The sequence below is a fragment of the Magnolia sinica genome, chromosome 16 (genome assembly GCF_029962835.1).
Source record: "Magnolia sinica isolate HGM2019 chromosome 16, MsV1, whole genome shotgun sequence".
In the NCBI taxonomy this organism is placed as follows: Eukaryota; Viridiplantae; Streptophyta; class Magnoliopsida; order Magnoliales; family Magnoliaceae; genus Magnolia; species Magnolia sinica.
Genome location: NC_080588.1, coordinates 11,174,686 through 11,195,224, shown reverse-complemented (window position 1 = coordinate 11,195,224; position 20,539 = coordinate 11,174,686).

Genomic DNA, 20,539 nt, shown 5'->3' with positions numbered 1-20,539 from the left:
ACCTAACAGGAGGTAGCTCACATCAAGCACCTGGTAAAGCTCATATGTTATGCATGAATGTTATGCATCATGATTCTCATGCTCAACTCTTAAATTTAGCAATAATGTTCCTTAATTTGTGGTCGCTATCAAATCTTAAGGTCCTTGGTAAGACCTTCAACATTGGGTCATGACTTTGATCTCACTTTGATATAATTCTTCATAGTTCCTCTATTTTTAGATTGGATAGGATCACACAAGTATAGAACGCTAGCATACATGTGTATTTGTTCCATGTAGTAATTTCAATTCTCCAACTCAGACAAGAATATTGTAACATGATATTTCTCACAAGATGTAATAATAGAATATAACATGTTTCCAAGACTCATATCATGAGTATTAGAAGTAAATGTAAACACACAAAGTTTATTAAATAAAGCAGATATGTAGTAATGAGATCAAGTTCACAAGACTTTGCATATTATAATTATATTCTATAGATTTCATATTTTAATAAACTTAACTAATATGGAATTCAACGAACGCAGAAAGCAAAGAGGGTGACTCCTCACCTTAGGATGTGGGTACTCTTCTCGCTTGATTAGAACACATCCTAAATGAGGAATTTGGGGAAAAGTCTCTAGTTGATTCCTACTTTGATCTGAACTTGGAGGCTTAGATCTAAAGAATCGGACGATGGGATGTTGAAGTGAATCAGCCCCACCCAAATAGCATAAGATGCTTGACTCCTCAGGCCCAACTGAGTCAACTCGGCTTAACTCAGCGGCCCATAACTCCCTCACCCTCTCTTTCTTCTTCTTTCTCTTCCTTTCTCTACTTCCTTTCTTCCCTTTCTCGAGTTCTCTGTTTCTCCAGGTCGGAATGTCCAGCAGTTAGCTGGACTTAGCCAAACTCAACTTGACTCGCCCGAAAACTCGGTGAGTCGACTCAGTCCGACTGCTTCCTCCCCCTGCCATTTCCTTTTCTTCCTTCTTCTTCTACCTTCTTTCTTTCGAAATGTCCTATAACTCCCCTGGACAAGGGTGTAATAGAGGTAAGTTAGACTCAGCAATGAGTCAAGCTTTTGAACTCGACACCACCCACAACTCTCTCTTTCTCTATCTTCTTCCTCTTTACCTTACCCTCTTCTTTATCTTCCTTTTTCTTCTTTAGCCTTCCTTTTCTTCTTTCCATCTCTCTCTCTCTCTCTCTCTCTCTCTCTCTCTCTCTCTCTCTCTCTCTCTCTCTCTCTCTCTCTCTCTCTCTCTCTCTCTCATTCTTTGCTGGAATTCCAACAATACTTAGACCAAGCCAACCTAGACTCGGTCCGACTTAGTTCCTCGACTCGCTCGAGTCGAGCTAGTGCGGCGAGTAGTCACTACATGCACCTTCTTCTTCCCTTCTCTTCTCTTCTTTCTCTTTCTTTCTTCTACTTCTCTCTCTCTCTTTCTCTTACTACTCGACCCGGAGGACCTGGACTCGGCTCGTGCTCGACTGTGACTCGAACCGAGTTAACTAACTTAGTGCTGCAAGGAAAATGGTGCTCCTTTCCTTTCTCTAAAACTTTCTGCTTTTTAAAAATGGTTTCCCTAAAATACTGCCTTTATAGGCTCTTCTTTATCCTATTCTAGACGGTTTGGAAGTGTAACTAATCAAGGGACTAGTTACGATCTATAGTTGTTTAATTCGTGTCGTTTTGCATTGTTATAATTGAATCCTGTTTGCATGGCTATGATCAGACGGTATGGATGATCTTCTGATCGTATGGCCCGTCAACATGACGTATCTGATCAACAAATCAGGCCCATCCCATGATGATGGGTTTCTTGCTTGGACGGAAAAGATGAGGCGTCCAATCATGATGGTTTCTTGTCTAGGGCCGCATCTGATGATCTAATGCTTCTGGATGGATCAAATGGGCCTCTTGATCATTGTGGGACCCACCATTCGTAGAGGTTTTCTTAAAACCCGGTGGGATATGAGATATTCAGTTGTGGTCAAAAACTCCCGTGGCTATGAGATTTCTCGTGAGAATTTCTACCCAAGCGAAAGGGATTGTTAGAAGCCCTAAGATTGAAGCTCGGGATGCTCTAGAAGAGCTTCTAAAAGTTAAAGGATGGTCGAGATGGTGCTAGCATCAAAAACAGGAAGATTCCCTTCGCACGCGTCTCTTCCTTCATTGAGGAAAACCTAAAAGTAAGCCAACCCTAGACGGCTGGCATTGCATGAGTTGAAGGGCTGAGATCAAAGAACTTCTCTTCATTTAAATTGCCAACCTGACAAATAGAAGAAGAAATGGAGCTTTCCGTTTTTGGAAAAATCGTGCGCACAAGGCACCATTTGCGGATGAAATTGCTCACCCATGTGCATGCGACTCATGTGGCAAATCCAATGGTCTTGGCTAGATTCACCTTCCGCTCCTGATGGATGGTTTGGATCGTTGATCTAATTCAAGATGGTGGGCTAGCATGCATCACAGTATCGGTGTTCATTTTAAAACTCCCCTAACGTTCATCTTTCCCTCACAATTGTGTGTACATATGCGCGTACAAACGTGTGAGTGACCAAGGTTTTGGTCGAACGTCAATCCCGCACCTAATGAATAGTTCAAATCATCCAGACGGGGTTCATGGTGGGTCACAGGTCATGCTAGAGAGAGCCTATTCATTCAAATGCCCTTTCGACGGGAAAAATGGGAAAAAGAGAGAAATCTCTTTTTTCCTGGAAAGCACAGGTCAAACTAGTTTTGTAACGCCTTGAAATTCGGGGGTCGAGCATAACTCAGCTCCCGAGTTCCAAAGCATCACTTATGCAACATATTTAATGATGGATGTATGTTGACTGTATTAGTGCATAAAACATGGAATAGATTAAGCCAAAACACAGATATGATTCAGGGATAAGTGAATAAAGCAAGCGGAAGACTTATAGAAAATTATGTGTACAAGTGTGAATCCCTGAAGTACATATACAAGCCAGGTCGAATAAAAGTGTTATTTAACAAAATTATAAGTATCAAATTACATCATTTGAGTTCCCAAAAATAATCCCAAAGATCCCGTGCATCAGACCGAGGCTCGCTAGAACCCGTCTGAAAACTGCATATAAGAGAAGGCAGCCTCGTCGTCATCCAGCTCCCGCTCTGCCTCAGAAGTCGCATCCACATCTGCAACATCAGAGCCTAAGACAGAGTCTGGTGGGTGTTTAACACCGCCCCAGAAACGTGGGAGTGAGTGATCAACTCAGTGGAACAATAAGGCACTGGTTAACATGTTATCAGTTCAATCAAACAGTAATGATAAAGCAGGACAATTAAATAAATCCTAAGTACTCTTGTTAATGCAAGGATGTATGCAATATGATGCGTGCCCTCACGCGTACACCCTCAGCGTCTTCATCTTACGTTACGCATGACATCGCCTCAAAGTGCGCCACATCTACAAAGCACATGCAAATGCGGTGCATGGATATGATTACCAAGTTGTTATTAGTCCATTTCACACAGCAGGATTGGGAAGCGAAGATACCTTCCTCATATCACCATCCAAACAGTGATCCATGCTAGGGTCGTCAATCCTCGGCATCTCATACGATCATATGTTTGAGGTCATAGCAAAGGGCTCGTCACCAATCAATGCACGCCTTTCATGCCCTTACTACCACAGTTCGGCTCGTCACCTCATTGCGGTATCCAGGTATGCTCGAGGTCACTACAGAGGGCTCATCACCAATCAATGTAGGCCGACAGCATGAATATAGTGTCCCATACCACCATAATCGGCTCACGAGTTTAGTTGCTCATTGGTCACTACGGGGAGGCTCGTCACCCCAGCGTAAGCCGACAGCTCGACCACGGTGTCCCATACCACCATGTCCGGCTCATAAGTCTTAGCGGATCAAGTACCATAGTTAATAGGATTTCACTGGTAAGTTCGGTACCCTAGATTCAAGCAGTAGCGTCCATACATGGTAAACATACATCGGACAATCGGGTTACTTGACGAACTCGACTAGCACGAGCGCACGTTGAATCGAGCGACATAGAGTGCGCAAACACTCCGCGTGGCCAAACCACTACCGACAACTCTAATACGACTCGGGTTCGTCTAATACGTCCTACGTGGTGAAAGCAATCTCAACCATGAATATAGGGTCAATTACCGATTTCCTGAACTAAGGCATAGTCCCAAACACCTTACACTACTACCAATAATCATATGGAATGTAAAACAGTAATGGAACAACAACTCAAATCATGGTACATACGCATCTGAAGAATATCAACTTAACATAAATGTAAGCATAGGTAATGCTTAAATTTAAATAACTTGGAAAGTAACTGCATAAAGGAAATCATGCGCATCAATAGGAGTATTGAGAATCACTTCTCAACGCCCACAATTAGTGTAATAAGTTACACTTAGATCATTCATGCATTTCTACAAACACTTAGCATACATGGAACAACATACATGACGTATGTTGAAATACATGCACTTAGACAATCCCTTTTTCCAAGGAGTTGTCATACATGCATCTAGCATACATACATGACAAATAATCATGGCAAACATAAGTGCATATTTTATACGTATACGGTACTTTATAAATACACATAGAATACACAGATCTCAATATAGAACATGCATATCAGGAAAGCAATGTAAACACAACATTTGGCATGTGAAATCTCATCCATGACAAGAATAAATCACTAACTGGCGTTGAAAGCCTTGAAAACCATAACCTATACACTTAAAGTCTGCACCTTAAGCGAAGAAAGAACCACCGAACTGATTTAGACGAGTTGTCTTCGTCAACGGCGCTAGAATACCCTAAAATAAGGATAGAAATGAGATACAACAACACCAAGACTAATCTAAGCTCTAACACATGTTAGGGTTAGGTTAACTTACCCCAAAAGGAACTCAGAATCGTCAGAAGAACGATTCAAAGTGAAGGTTCAAAGATGAAGAAGAACAAGGAAGAATCCAAGATGATTCACCAACTTATCTCTCTCACTTTCTCTCTCTTTTCCACTCTCTTTCCAAGTTAGGGTTAGAGAAAATTCGTATGGAAAAGAGGGCTAGGGTTTAAGGACTATAAATAGGCCTATTCTTTATGAAAATAACCCTTGGACAAGGTATACTTAGGTTATAACCAAAGCATGCCTTTCTCGATCCAACGAAGCACTTCGGTGGGCCTATAACCACGAAAGGTCGGACTTAAGCTCCTTGACCATGGATCTAGGTCAAGCTGAGTTTTCGAACCGACCATCATCCGTGACGGACCACACTCAATTCAACGGTCACGAAACTCGATCAAGTCCATAAGCACTAAGATATGCCCGGGCCAACTATCCTGATTCGAGGGTGAAATTGGGTCGAAATCCAACGGTGAGATAGCTTAAAATCGTCGCAAAAGGACACGACTCATTTCATAAAAAGCTTAATAAATTCCAACCGTTCTCACACTCTTCACTCCGAGTTCAAGCAAATCGACCCAGAACATCAAATGGACTTGATTTTCGAGGTGATGGTCAAGTCCAACTCGGTGACCGCAACAGCCTAAGATCATCGCCATCGGACTTTCGACGCGCGGTCCAGGTCCGATCCAGATCTTTCAAAAATTTCCCAGAACAACTGGATTTAGCGATGGATCCCAGGTTTCAGAGTAACGTAGCGCTCACTAATCTACACGTTTAGAGCCATGCAGATACAATTTAAAGTGATTGATGCGGATTTCACAAACAATCGAGTAAAGCGCTAATTACCCCAAAACAACTACTTGAGGAAAGATTAGCACAGAAAATTCCAAGGTCGTTACAATCTACCCCCTTAAAGAAAATTTCGCCCTCGAAATTCATACCTTCATATAAGCCTCAAGGATCAGAGGGTAGGTCTTCCTGACCTCAGCTTCAGATTCCCAAGTAGCCTCTTCCACACCATGATGCATCCATAGCACCTTCACAAGAGGGATAACCTTGCTACGCAATACCTGCTCCTTCCTGTCGAGAATACGCGTTGGTCGCAGTACATAAGTGGCATCCTCACTCAACTGGACTTGCTCCCAACTAATAATATGCGAAGGATTAGGAACGTACATCTTCAGCATATATACATGAAATACGTTATACACGCCCGCAAGAGGTGTGGGCAAAGCAAGGCGGTATGCTACCGCTCCTACTCGATCCAGAACTTGAAATGGACCAATAAATCTCGGCGTCAGCTTCCCCTTCTTACCGAACCGCAGAACTCCCTTCATAGGAGAGACCTTCAGAAATACATGGTCTCCAACCTCAAACTCAAGCGGTCGATGCCTCGTATCAGCATAACTCTTCTGCCTACTCTGGGCTGTCAGAAGTCGACGTCGAATGATGTCAACCTTCTCTGAAGTCACCTGCACCAACTCCGGGCCAAGCAAACTACGCTCACCAATTTCTGCCCAACAATGTGGTGCTCTGCACGGGCGACCATACAACGCCTCATAGGGAGCCATGCCGATACTCGCCTGGAAACTATTATTATACGCGAACTCTGCATACTGAAGACAATCATCCCAACTGTCTTTGAAATCCAAAACACAAGCTCGCAACATATCTTCCAGGACTTGATTCACGCGCTCCGTCTACCCATCTGTTTACGGATGAAATGCAGTGCTGAACTTCAGTTTCACACCCATTGCTTCCTGGATACGAGTCCAGAAGATAGATGTAAAACGCGTGTCTCTATCAGACACAATCTCTAGGGGAACTCCATGCAGACGCACTATCTCCTTGATATACAACCTAGCCAACTCGTCTGCAGAGTAAGTGACTCTGATCGGTAAGAAATGCGCCGACTTCATTAATCGATCGACGATCACCCAAATAGAGTCAAATCCCTTCCTCGTTCTCGGCAACCCAGAAATAAAATCCATAGAGATGAAATCCCACTTCCATTCGCTATGGGCATGGGCAACAACCCAGGAGGTCGGCGATGCTCTGCCTTGACCTGCTGGCACGTGAGACAACGAGAAACAAATTCAGCAATCTGGACCTTCATATTGTCCCACCAATAAGACCTCTTCATATCCTGATACATCTTCGTGCTACCTGGATGCATCGCAAGCTTAGAACTATGGGCTAAATCAAGAACCTCACGTCTCAAGTCAGGGATGTCAGGAACACATAACCGCCACGAAAACGTAGGCCCCCATCGAACTAACACTCCGGTCGGAGTTCTCATCCTGTACCAACCCGCCGCCTCATCTTCACCAAAAGCTCATCATCTCCCCCTGAGCTACAACGATCCTCTCGTCGATAGCGGGTATACGAATGTATGCGATAACCTCATACGGCTCAACCACCGTAAGCTTCGCTCAAAATCACGCACGAACTCCAACATATCCACTCTGCTATATCAGCGAGCCGCAAACTCAATAGCCTTCTTGCGACTCAACGCATCGCCACAAGGTTCGCCTTACCAGGATGGTAAGAAACATCGAACTTGAAGTCCTTAATGTTTCCATCCATCTGCTGCCTCATATTCAAATCACGCTGCGTGAAAATATACTTAAGGCTCTTGTGGTTGCAAAAGAGCTCGAACTCCTCACCATAGAGGTAATGTCTCCAAAGCTTTAATGCGAATATGGCAGCTGCCTCCAAGTCGTGCGTAGGGTAATTCTCTTCGTGTTTTCTCAACTGACCCGAAGCATAAGCAATCACCCCGTCCTTCCGCATAAGGACACAACCCAGCCCTAACGCGAGAGGCGTTAGTATATATAATATACTTAACCCCTTGCTCGGCAATCTATCACAAGGGAGGACGTCAACTTGTCCTTCAGCTCTGAAAAGCTAACTCCGCCTGCTCACTCCAAACAAACTTCAAATCCTTCCGTGTCACCGCGACAACGGTCGGCAATCTTCGAGAAGTCCTGAATAAAGCGTCGATAATAGCCTGCAAGACCAGAAAACTCCTCACCTCAGAAACTGAACCAGGCTTCCTGCACTGCACCTACCTTGGCAAGGTCGACGGCTATTCCTTCCTTGGACACCACATGTCCCAGAACTTGACTTCCTCTTTCCGTAAATCACACTTCTTGAACTGCACAAGAGCCGATGCTTCCTAAGAGTATCCAAAACCGCTCTTAAGTGCTCCTCGTGCTCGTCCGGCTCACCGAATAAATCAAAATGTCATCAATGAAGACAATGATGAATCGAAACAGATATGGCAAACACCCTGTTCATCGATCCATGAACACGGCCGATGCGTTCGTCGGACCGAACGACATCACAAGGAACTCATAATGGACCGAAGCCGGTCCTAAAAGTGGTCTTCGACGCCCCATCCTTGACGCGAACGATGATACCCCGATCGCAGATCAACCTTCGAAAAGTACCGTGCCCCCTTCAACCGATCAAACAGATCATCAATCCCGGGAAAGGGTACTTATTCTTCACAGCTACAAATTCAACCTGCGATAATCAATACACAATCGCAAGGAACCATCCTTCTTCTTCACAAACAAAACAGTTGTCCCCAAGGAGACACACTAGGCCGAATAAAACCCAATTTCAACAAACCATCTATCTGCTTCCTCAACTCCTCCATTTCACTGAGGCATACGATAGGTGGGTAAAGAAATGGGCGCCGCACTGCATAAGATCGATAGCAAAATTAATCTCACCTGAGGAGGTAATCCAGAATCGACTCAAACACATCTTCAAACTCCCGACTATCCGGCGTACTAACCAACGCCGATTCGGCCGAACTCTCCAACAAAGAAGAATAAAAATCAATACGAAGAGGGTAACTGACCTGAACTGGGAAAGTAACAATCTCGCCCTCAGGTCCATGGATCGTCACTGATCTTGCTTCACAATCAATCTCAGCTCGCATCCTCGTGAGCCAATCCATACCCATAATAACATCATAGTGATAAAGCGGTGCGACTAGCAAATCAACACGGATCGATCCACTCCCCAGATCGACCAAATAATCCATACAACGCTTGCCCAAAGCAGAGGACATCACCGTAGCGGTAGTAAGTGTCACTCCTTGCATAGGAACAGATCTCAAACCCAAACGCCTAACTGCCGCATAAGAAATAAGAGAAGTAGTGGACCCTGTATCCACTAACATAGAAACGGGAATACCTTCAATATGCGCTGTCACCTCAAGGGACCTCGACACTAAGTCAGACATAAGCGCTTCAGCTGAAGGCACATGAACACGAGCCTACTACTGACGATTCAGCGGAGGAACCATGGGCCGCTGAGGTGGCCTGAAACCAGGAACTGCAGGTCTTGGATGAGCGGCGCCGATCGAAGAGGAGGAGGAGAAATAACCGAGGCATCGGATGGCTAACCCTCTCGGTGGAGTAAAACCACCGCTCGCATACGGAGAAGAAAACGGTCCCAAGTGCCCCACCTTCCCACAATAGGAACATCGAAGATCAGCTCTCATCTGCTGAGCGGCGCTGAACGCCTCAGAGGAGAATCAACTCGCGGCCTCTTGCCGAGGAAAGGTGCACTGAAAGTCCGGCCGCGGCCTAGAGTCATCGGTGCTCGCATGCGGGACGCCCTATCCCCGTTCTGCTCTGCTCGCAAGGACATGCTCACTAGTCGCATACGAAGAAATGCTAGCAAAGAAATCTTCGATCGGATCTCAGTCCTCAACCCTCCGAGAAACGCCGCATCCTCATCGGCGATCACCTAGGATCAAAGGAACATACCGCCCCAACTCAATAAACCGGTTCTCATACTCGAACCGATTTTCATACTCGGAGGCGAAGGAACTCACTCTCCTTCTCATGTCGGTACGTAATCAGGAAATACTTCTCGTAGAAGCGTGCCTCAAACGCCTGCCATGACCACTCAAAACCTTTCTCGACAGTGCGAAGAAACTGTCCCACCACACTAGCCTCCTTCTCAAACATGAAGGGCAAGCTCACCGCTCGACCTCGAGCAATGCGGCGTCTCAAGATCTTAGAGATGTGGTTTATCCAATACTCGGCCTCCTCGCCCATGAGAACCCGCAAAAGTAGGAGGTCGCAAGCGCTGGAATCACTCAAAGTGGCACCGGCACTCCCAGATGGAGGCAAGATGAAACAGTGGAGTCGCCCACCGACGAGCAAAGATGCCCCATGGAAGAGAGGAACTCCCGCTGCTGCTACTGCGTTGTTGCTGGATCAACAACATCATCTGCTCAAACCTATCAGTAGGCGAAGCAGACGAAGGTGTACGGCTCGGCTCAGGAACTGAGGGTGTGACCGGAGGAGCCATCGGTATCGACCCAACACCGGCACGAGATGGACCCGCCTGCGGATTCGACTGGCTATCGCTCAAGGGAGGAACCCCAGCAAGAGACTCAATCAGAGAGAGACGAGCCGAAGTCTTCGAACCCTTAAGAGGCATCCCTACATTCAATCAGAGGATGCAACCTGTCAGATTCTAAGTCACATAATCCATCCACACAACAACACAGCACAACTCCAAAGGCAAACAACATGCATTCCATTAATCAAAATCGTCGCAATACAAGTAGTGCAGCAATACATGAATCACGACTAGGAAAGCATGTAAACAACAACATCTACAACTTCAAACAACCACAGCAACTACCACAACTACAACACTACAACACTCCAACTACAAGCCAACAATGGCTACACACAGAAAGAAAAACACAAACAAAGCAAAAGACGGCCACGACGACAGCTACTCGTCGGAATCAGGAGATGGAGGCGGAGCACCCTTATCCTGCAAGCAGCACAGGATAGACTTCAGAGTTCGAGACACCTTCTTAAACTTATGTTTAACAAGGGCTCGAAGATCAACCATATCCTGGCGTAAAACAACCTGCCCTTCTTCAAGCCGTGAAAGACGGGCATCTCTGCACGCTCTGCGCCTGCTCGCACCACGGGAGAGGCTATCACTCGAATCCTCGTGCCTCATCTCCTTCCTCGTCTTGCTCTGCTTCTTCCTCAAGACTCCGCACCACCTTCAGATAACTCTCTTCATCACCGCTCTCGGACTCGGCCTCACCCTCGAGGCAAGCCGACGAACCAACCTCCATCGCGCTTAAGAGTCCTCATTGATATAACGACAGAACCGGCTTCTCGGCTCCAAGCCTATAGCCAAACTTCATGTGCAATCTTGCAAATAAGGCGGCCAAAGGGAAGTGACTCGGTCCTTCTCCTTGAACGCGCGATGAGAATAATCTGGCGCACGTCGGCACACACAACTTCGCTTCCTACCCTACCTGTATAGAAAATCCACCATCAGGCGTACACTCCGCGATTGCTCCACCTTGGATATACATTGAACGTAAAGATGTGGTGAAGCAAACGGAAGTCGTCCGTCATGAAGGAAGCCAGAAGACTCCTATTCGGCTGCCATTCGACCAGACGACCACACAAGGATCGGGTGCGACGATCCCTCTCGCGCACACTGTCCACATTCTTCTCGCTGGCATGCACTTCACCAAGTGGCACTCTCAGGAGGCGGGATATCAAAGCAACATCGACGATACCCACACGACCACTACCACAAGGAATCTTGAACTGCAGAGGCTCCAGCGAAGGCTCCAGAATGTTGGCATAAAAGGCCCGAACAGTGCTAGCATTCGCGCGATACTCGCCTTCGAACAAGGGACCCCAACCAGCCCCTTCTAGGCGCTCCAACAAGAAAAACTCACCAAAGAGCCGCGGATCAACATGAGCCTCAAAAAGGACTCTACGGCCTTCATAGACTCCATGCGACAATTCCGCCAACAAAGTCCTACTAACGGGAGCTCGAGGATCGAGGTCTCGCTTCGTCTGGAATTCACGCGTGGCGGACGTGCTAGCGGCGGCACCTCTCGGCCTCCGTGCACGGGTTGGGCGGCTCGGCCCGGCTTCATCCACGGGCGCTCTCTTCTTCCCCATCAAGGAAAGAAGGGAAGAAATGGAAAAGATGGCCGTCACAATCTCAAAGAGGGCCATGAGAAATGAGAGAAAGAGAGAAATAGGAAGATGGTGAAGCTTCCACACAACTATTAGCCCAATAGGGAAAGCAAGGGCTCAAATGAGAAGGAAAGAAGGAGAAATCAGCAATGGAAAGGAAGATTTGAAGATGGGGTGATGGGTTTGCATGAAAAATGGAGGAAGATGAAGATTTGGGAGAGATTTGAGAGGGTTTGGAGAGGTTTTTGAAGAAAGGGAGAGCTTGGGAGTGGGTTTTGTGAAGGAAGTAGGTAAAAGAAAGATAAAAAGGGAAAACCGTGGAGAGGTGGGCCACATTAGGCCTAGGAACGATCGGCCTGCTGCGGCCCGGCCCGCTGACCGACGATCCCTCGCCGAACCGGCGATGGCATCGCCGGTCTCTGGACATATCGGCGATGCCTCACCGTTTTGGCGAGGCCCTCCTGGTCCCCCATGGTCCAAAACACGTGGTTCCCCCCTGGGTCCCACAGAAAATGCCCCGATTGGCCCCTTGCGTAGTTTGACGCCTATCGGGTCATTCTGATAGAAATCTGATTCAAATAGCGATTTCTTGAAGGTTTAAAGGTGAAAAAGGGAAGATAGACCGTCTAAACTCCTTAATAGAGGGTCTAGGAAAGGTTTCGGGTCGCTGTGTGTGATCAGGTAGGAGTACAGACTCGATCTCGGTGAAGGTTTTCAAGAAACTTTCGCCGATAGAAACTACGGAGCACAAACAGAAAATTGATGATAGACTCGCACCCAAATACACTAAAGTGGCAACAACGTGTGGTGTGTGACCATAACCCAGGTCCGGTTTAATCCAGATCATGCTTTGATACCAACTTGTAACGCCCTGAAATTCGGGGGTCGAGCATAACTCAGCTCCCGAGTTCCAAAACATCACTTATGCAACATATTTAATGAAGGATGTATGTTGACTGTATTAGTGCATAAAACATGGAATAGATTAAGCCAAAACACAGATATGATTCAGGGATAAGTGAATAAAGCAAGCGGAAGACTTATAGAAAATTATGTGTACAAGTGTAAATCCACGAAGTACATATACAAGCCAAGTCGAATAAAAGTGTTATTTAACAAAATTATAAGTATCAAATTACATCATTTGAGTTCCCAAAAATAATCCCAAAGATCCCGCGCATCAGCACGAGGCTCGCTAGAACCCGTCTAAAACTGCATATATAGGAGAAGGCACCTCGTCGTCATCCAGCTCTCTGCCTCGGACGTCGCATCCACATCTGCAACATTAGGGCCTAAGGCAGAGTCGGTGGGTGTTTAACACTACCCGAAATGTGGGAGTGAGTGATCAACTCGGTGGAACAATAAGGCACTAGGTTAACATGTTATCAGTTCAATCAAACAGTAATGATAAAGCAACACAATTAAATAAATCCTAAGTACTCTTGTTAATGCAAGGATGTATGCAATATGATGCGTGCCCTCACGCGTACACCCTCAGCGTCTTCATCTTACGTTACGCATGACATCGCCTCAAAGTGCGCCACATCTACAAAGCACATGCAAATGCGGTGCATGGATATGATTACCAAGTTGTTATTAGTCCATTTCACACAGCAGGATTGGGAAGCTAAGATACCTTCCTCATATCACCATCCAAACAGTGATCCATGCTAGGGTCGTCAATCCTAGGCATCTCATACGATCATATGTTTGAGGTCGTAGCAAAGGGCTCGTCACCAATCAATGCATGCCTTTCATGCCCTTACTACCACAGTTCGGCTCGTCACCTCCTTGCGGTATCCAGGTATGCTCGAGGTCACTACAAAGGGCTCGTCACCAATCAATGTAGGCCGACAGCACGAATATAGTGTCCCATACCACCATAATCGGCTCACGAGTTTAGTTGCTCATTGGTCACTACGGGGAGGCTCGTCACCCCAGCGTAGGCCGACAGCTCGACCACGGTGTCCCATACCACCATGTCCGGCTCATGAGTCTTAGCGGATCAAGTACCATAGTTAATAGGATTTCACTGGTAAGTTCGGTACCCTAGATTCAAGCAGTAGCGTCCATACATGGTAAACATACATCGGACAATCGGGTTACTTGACGAACTCGACTAGCACGAGCGCACGTTGAATTGAACGACATAGAGTGCGCAAACACTCCGCGTGGCCAAACCACTGCCGACAACTCTAATACGACTCGGGTTCGTCTAATACGTCCTACGTGGCGAAAGCAATCTCAACCACGAATATAGGGTCAATTACCGATTTCCTGGACTAAGGCATAGTCCCAAACACCTTACACTACTACAGATAATCATATGGAATGTAAAACAGTAATGGAACAACAACTCAAATCATGGTACATACGCATCTGAAGAATATCAACTTAACATAAATGTAAGCATAGGTAATGCTTGAATTTAAATAACTTGGAATGTAACTGCATAAAGGAAATCATGCGCATCAATAGGAGTATTGAGAATCACTTCTCAACGCCCACAATTAGTGTAATAAGTTACACTTTAGATCATTCATGCATTTCTACAAACACTTAGCATACATGGAACAACATACATGACGTATGTTGGAACACATGCACTTAGACAATTCCTTTTACCAAGGAGTCGTCATACATGCATCTAGCACACATGCATGACAAATAATCATGGCAAACACAAGTGCATATTTTATACATATACGGTACTTTATAAATACACATATAATACACAAATCTCAATATAGCACATGCATATCAGGAAAGCAATATAAACACAACATTTGGCATGTGAAATCTCATCCATAATAAGAATAAATCACTAACTGGCGTTGAAAGCCTTAAAAACCATAACCTATACACTTAAAGTCCGCACCTTAAGCAAAGAAAGAACCACCGAACTGATTTAGACGAGTTGTCTTCGTCAACAGCGCTATAATACCCTAGAACAAGGATAGAAATGAGATACAACAACACCAAAACTAATCTAAGCTCTAACACTGGTTAGGGTTAGGTTAACTTACCCCAAAAGAAACTCAGAATCGTCAGAAGAACGATTCAAAGTGAAGGTTCAAAGATGAAGAAGAACAAGGAAGAAACCAAGATGATTCACCAACTTATCTCTCTCACTTTCTCTCTCTTTTCCACTCTCTTTCCAAGCTAGGGTTAGAGAAAATAGTATGGAAAAGAGAGCTAGGGTTTAAGGACTATAAATAGGTCTATTCTTGATGAAAATAACCCCAGGGTCAAGGTATACTTAGGTTATAACCAAAGTAAGCCTTTCTCGATCCAACGAAGCACTTCTAGTGGGCCTATAACCACGAAAGGTCGGACTTAAGCTCCTTGACCATGGATCTAGGTCAAGCTGAGTTTTCGTACCGACCGGCTCTTCAGATCAGCCGTGGCGGACCACACTCAATTCAACGGTCACGGAAACTCGATCAGGTCCACAAGCACTAGGATATGCCTGGACCAACTATCCTGATCAGAGGGTGAAATTGGGTCAGAATCCAATGGTCAGATAGCTTAAAATCGTCGCGCAAGCGACACGACTCAGATTTCATAAAAAACTTAATAAATTCCAACCGTTCTCACACTCTTCACTCCGAGCTCAAGCAAATCGATCCAGAACATCAGATGGACTCAATTTTTGAGGTGAAGTCAAGCCCAACTCGGTGACCGCAACAGCCTAAGATCATCGCCATCGGACTTTCGACGCACGGTCCAGGTCCGATCCAGATCTTCCAAAAATTCCCCAGAACAACTGGATTTAGCGATGGATCCCAGATTTCAGAGTAACGTAGCACTCACTAATCTACACGTTTAGAGCCATGCAGATACAATTTAAAGTGATTGATGCGAATTTCACAAGCAATCGAGTAAAGCGCTAATTACCCCAAAAACAACTACTTAAGGAAAGATTAGCACAAAAATCGAGTGCACCATTCCTGGTCCACACAACCCTTGTGTGGGGTCCGCAGTGATGTTTAATGAAATCTGATCCACCCATTCGTCTTGAATACCGATGTTGGGCCATCCCACCAAAGATGAGGCGGATCTGACGTTCAGGTGGGTCATAATGTTTGATCATGGCCTTTTAATTATGGATTTTGTCGATCTAACGACCAGATTGCCTTTGATCTAAATCTTCAATGGTCATAAGGGTTAGTAGTCCTATTTAGTAACTCGGTTGAATGAATGATCACGAGTTTAAACGGTTAAATTGTTCAAATCCGATCATGACGGTATAAGAGTCTTTAAAGCATATAAATGAATCTAATAATTGGTTTTGATGGTCAGATCCTTTATCATTTGATGTGAGGTCTAATCTAATGATCGATATCTATCAAATAATCTATTTCCAATCTCAATGGTCAGATCATGAGGTTCAACACATAAAATGTTCAAAATCATTTTACACTAGTCCCAGGAGTCCTAAAAATTTTCTAACTGGAAATCTAAATATTGATTTTATAACTAGACAGTAATTTAGTTCAATTCATGGATAAAAATTACTCCCAATGATTAGAGTGTAAGTGAATGACTCAAAAAGCTAAGTATTTATGATAACACCTGACTACTGAAAGTATGGGGTGTTACAATCTACCCTCCTTAAAGAGAATTTCATCCTCAAAATTCAGTGCTTCTATTATGATTAGGGACGATGATAATATAATTTGTGATGATTTTAGGCATTCATTATTTTCCTATATGTACAAACGTATACCACTAGCTACCTAAAACTGGGGTCGTTACACAATGAGCTCAGCTTCCCAGGGGTCTCCACTCTTAGTCATCACCTCGGTCACTACTTCAGGAATTTTGTTGCGCTTCTTTTCCTCTAATTCGTGGCGTATGTCAAATGCAACCAACGCAGAGGAGCCCAAGATGTGAGAAGGCGGTGGCTTTGAGGTTCTAATTTGCCTACTTCTTTGAGAACCAACAAGCGCTTCGAACGAGTCGAGTACTTTTGTAGTCACTCGTCTTAAAGCTTGTGCAATCCTTTACATGGGGTGAGGTTGCAATTATTCCAATAACTGCTTCATTGAGTTTAATTTTTTATTCAGAATCTCAACTTGATGTTCGAGGGAGGTAAGCCAACCTCCCCAGTTCCTAGTCCGCTGCATTGGTCCTGCGGGCACAGAGTCAGCTTGAAGCTAGGAAGAGGAGTCCTGATGGCTAGCGAACTGCTCTGATGGCATGAGATTAGGGGCAGCAGCGAAGGGGGTCGTCTTCTTCTTCCCTTTTATCGTCATTGAGTCTGGAGAGACAAGAATGGCTTTCAATGTCGTTACCACAAACGGCGCCAAACTGTTGATGTAGAAATTTGGTTAGCCCTTCCTAGACCGGTGAACCTGCACATAGAATAGGCAAGGAAGACCCTGACTCACATAAGGGACCCTCCGATGCCTAACTTAGACAGGGAATATGGGTCTTAGTCGAAAGGAGAACTTTGAGTTGGAGATTATGTGTACCTTTCACCATCGGCGATACTCTCCCTGGATGAAATATAGTAGGATTCAGACCCTTTACTTGGTGGGAGGATCTCTCTAAATACTCGGCTAGAATCCTAGGTAGATCCGTACTAGGGTTGGTTTCTTGGATCTTCAGCCGAGATTGTGGACAAATTGGATCCTGTGGAGGGCGGGTCTTGCTGACTTGAGGTGATCCAACCTGGTTCATGCGATTGAGGTCCGATCGTATCCGTCAGAGGACGGGTCCCACCGACCTGGTTCATGCAATTGAGGTCAAGTGAGTAGCTCGTTTCTTTTATATCATGGTTGGTCAACGTTTATCCCGACCTTATGCCGAGAGATCAAGTTCGGCCCTTATCTACACTTGGTCGAGGAGATGAGAGTCAGATCATTGGGTCGCACCTGCTGTTGTTTGAAATGTTGACTTGACCTGCAGATAGTTCGTAGGTCCATTTTTCTTATAACAAGTGTTATGTGGGCCCCACCATGATGTATGTGTTTCATCCGTGCCGTCCATCCATTTTTCATATTATTTTATGTTGTAATATTAAAAATGAGGTAGATTCAAATCTTAAGTGTACCACATAACAGGAAACGGTGTTGAGTGAACACCCACTATTAAAAACTTCTTGTGGCGAGAAAAGTTTTGGATCTAGCTAATATTTGTTTTTTTCCCTTCATCCATCTTTGTATGACCTAATCAACATGTTAGATGTCAAATAAACATTCCAGTGGACCTTAAGAGGTTTTTAGTGGTGAACATTCAATCACTGCTATTTTCCCATGGTGTGGTCGACCTAAGATTTAGATCTATTTAATATTTGGGATCAAGCCCTTAAATGGACTTGGAAAATGGATGGATGACGTGGATGAAACACACACATCATTGTGGGTCCCACATAGCACTAACCACCCGGCTCATGGCAGCGTCATTGGACAAATCGCATCCAATCACTACCGATTTTGACTTCCCAGTAGCTAATTAGGTGTAGCCCTAACCTAACTGAAGATGGTGCAGCACTTACCGTGGGGCCCACCTTAATGAAAGTAATGTTTATCTATGTCGTTCATCTCTTTTTCTATATTATTTTATAGCACGAGCTAAGAAAAATAAATATATCCAAGTTTTAGATAGACCATATGGTAGGAAACAATGGTGAATAATCATTAAAAATGTCTTGTGGGCTACAAAATTTTTGAATTAATATATATATATATATCCCCTTCATCCACATTTATGTGACCTTATCAACAAGTTAGATGACAAATAAACATCATGGAAACATTATGATGGGGCCTAGGAATTTTTTAATGGTAAAGCATTCAATTACCACAGTTTCTTCTAATATGGTCACCCGAGATTTCTATCTACTTCATTTTTAGCCTCTAAAACTAAAATGATATGGAAAAATTGATAAACGGTATGAATATAAAATACGCACGTCAAAGTGGGTCCACAGTAAGGGTCACACCTAATCCACTCCCGATGCCCTCGCTAGAGCTGGCATCAAGTCGAGTCGGACCGAGTTAGGGCTGTCCCAACTCGATCCGGTTTTGAAAAAGGCCTGATCGAAACTTGATCTGACTCAGTACCAAGTCCAGCATGCCTGACTTGATCTAAGTCTGACTCTGGGCTAGACTGATCCAAACCAAGTCCGACTTGGTTAGAAATACTGATTCGGATTAAGTTAGCACTAAGTCGGATCGGGTCACCGGGCTGGGTTACTATCGCAAGGGCGTAATGGGGTCTTCTTTGCTTTGTAAGTTGTAACATGCAGAAAATGAGACTATGCTTATTTTAAATTTTGCATGACTTATCTCTTAACACTAGATGGGAGAGGAAAGACGAAGTGGTCGGAAAATGTAGGTTTGTTTCATACACATGATTTTGAATATTTGATCATTGAAACATGGCTAATCCATTATAGATGGGTATTGAGTTGAGTTGGACCGAGTTAAGGCTGACCTTACCCGATCTTATTTTGAAAACAAAAGTAAATAAACCATGTCCATAAAACAAACAATGTAAATAAATATTGTCAAAAATCAAAAGTAAATAAACCACGTTCACATACAAACCAATAAACCTTTTATTCATTCAATATTCTCTGTATAATGAATGCATTTGTGGCATGTAACTTGAATAACCTTGTTCATAATAGTAACCCCTTCCTCCACCTTCATCGCTAAAATCATCATTTGGTTCTCTTTTTACGACTTCAACTACAAGAGAACTTCGGGCACTTTTAAGAAACTTTATATGATAGTACTTGTCTCACTGATGATAGGAAATTCGAGTGTGCCGTCAGGTGTTTTTGGTCCATGCCATTTTGAATGATTCTCATCCACATTCTTTTAAATTGTTTTTTTTTCCTTTAATTTCTTTTATTTTCTTTAATATGGGTTCTTCTTTTTTTTAATTAATTTTCCTGTCGAATTCCGACGACCCACGATCTGTTATTAGCGTTTGTACGCGATCTTGAGTCATATCCCGTATCTTAAAGTCGGCTCGACTCGAAACTTGTACCCTTGAGACAACACCGTCGCCGCTGTTCTGATGCCTCGTATGACGTGCCGAGGCAAACCCGGGCTAGGAGATGTGGGCCTACATTTAGTTCGAGGAAAATGTCATGCGTTGCAAATACCGAGAGAATCTCTACGACACATCACATCAATCCATCAATCAATCAAGTCAAGTACAACCCATACCCTACCCATCCTTCTCTCACCCAAAGTCAATAACACCGTTACTCATCCCATTCCTTTCTTACCAACAAGTTAACAAGCACCTTACCCTCCATTTACTATATCACTCCTCTCTCTCTCTTATTTCTCATTTCCTCCCAAGAGCAACCTAAGCACCTAACGTCCATGGCCTCCATGAGAGAAGCTTTGTGTGACCTTTAAAGCCAATCTCAACCGTTAAAATCCACCCCACAGTTAAAATCCACCCCTTGGAGCTCTAGATCGCATCGGTGGAGGGAGGAGTCCAAGAAGATTAAAGGTGGGTGATCTTGTATTTATCTTTTGTGATTTAAGGGCCCGCATTGGTGGGACCCATCTTGATGTATGCATTATATAGGGAGGGCCCATAGTGGCGGGGTCCCTCCCTCTATCTCACTGATCTCTCTCTATCTCCCTCTATCTCTCTCTCT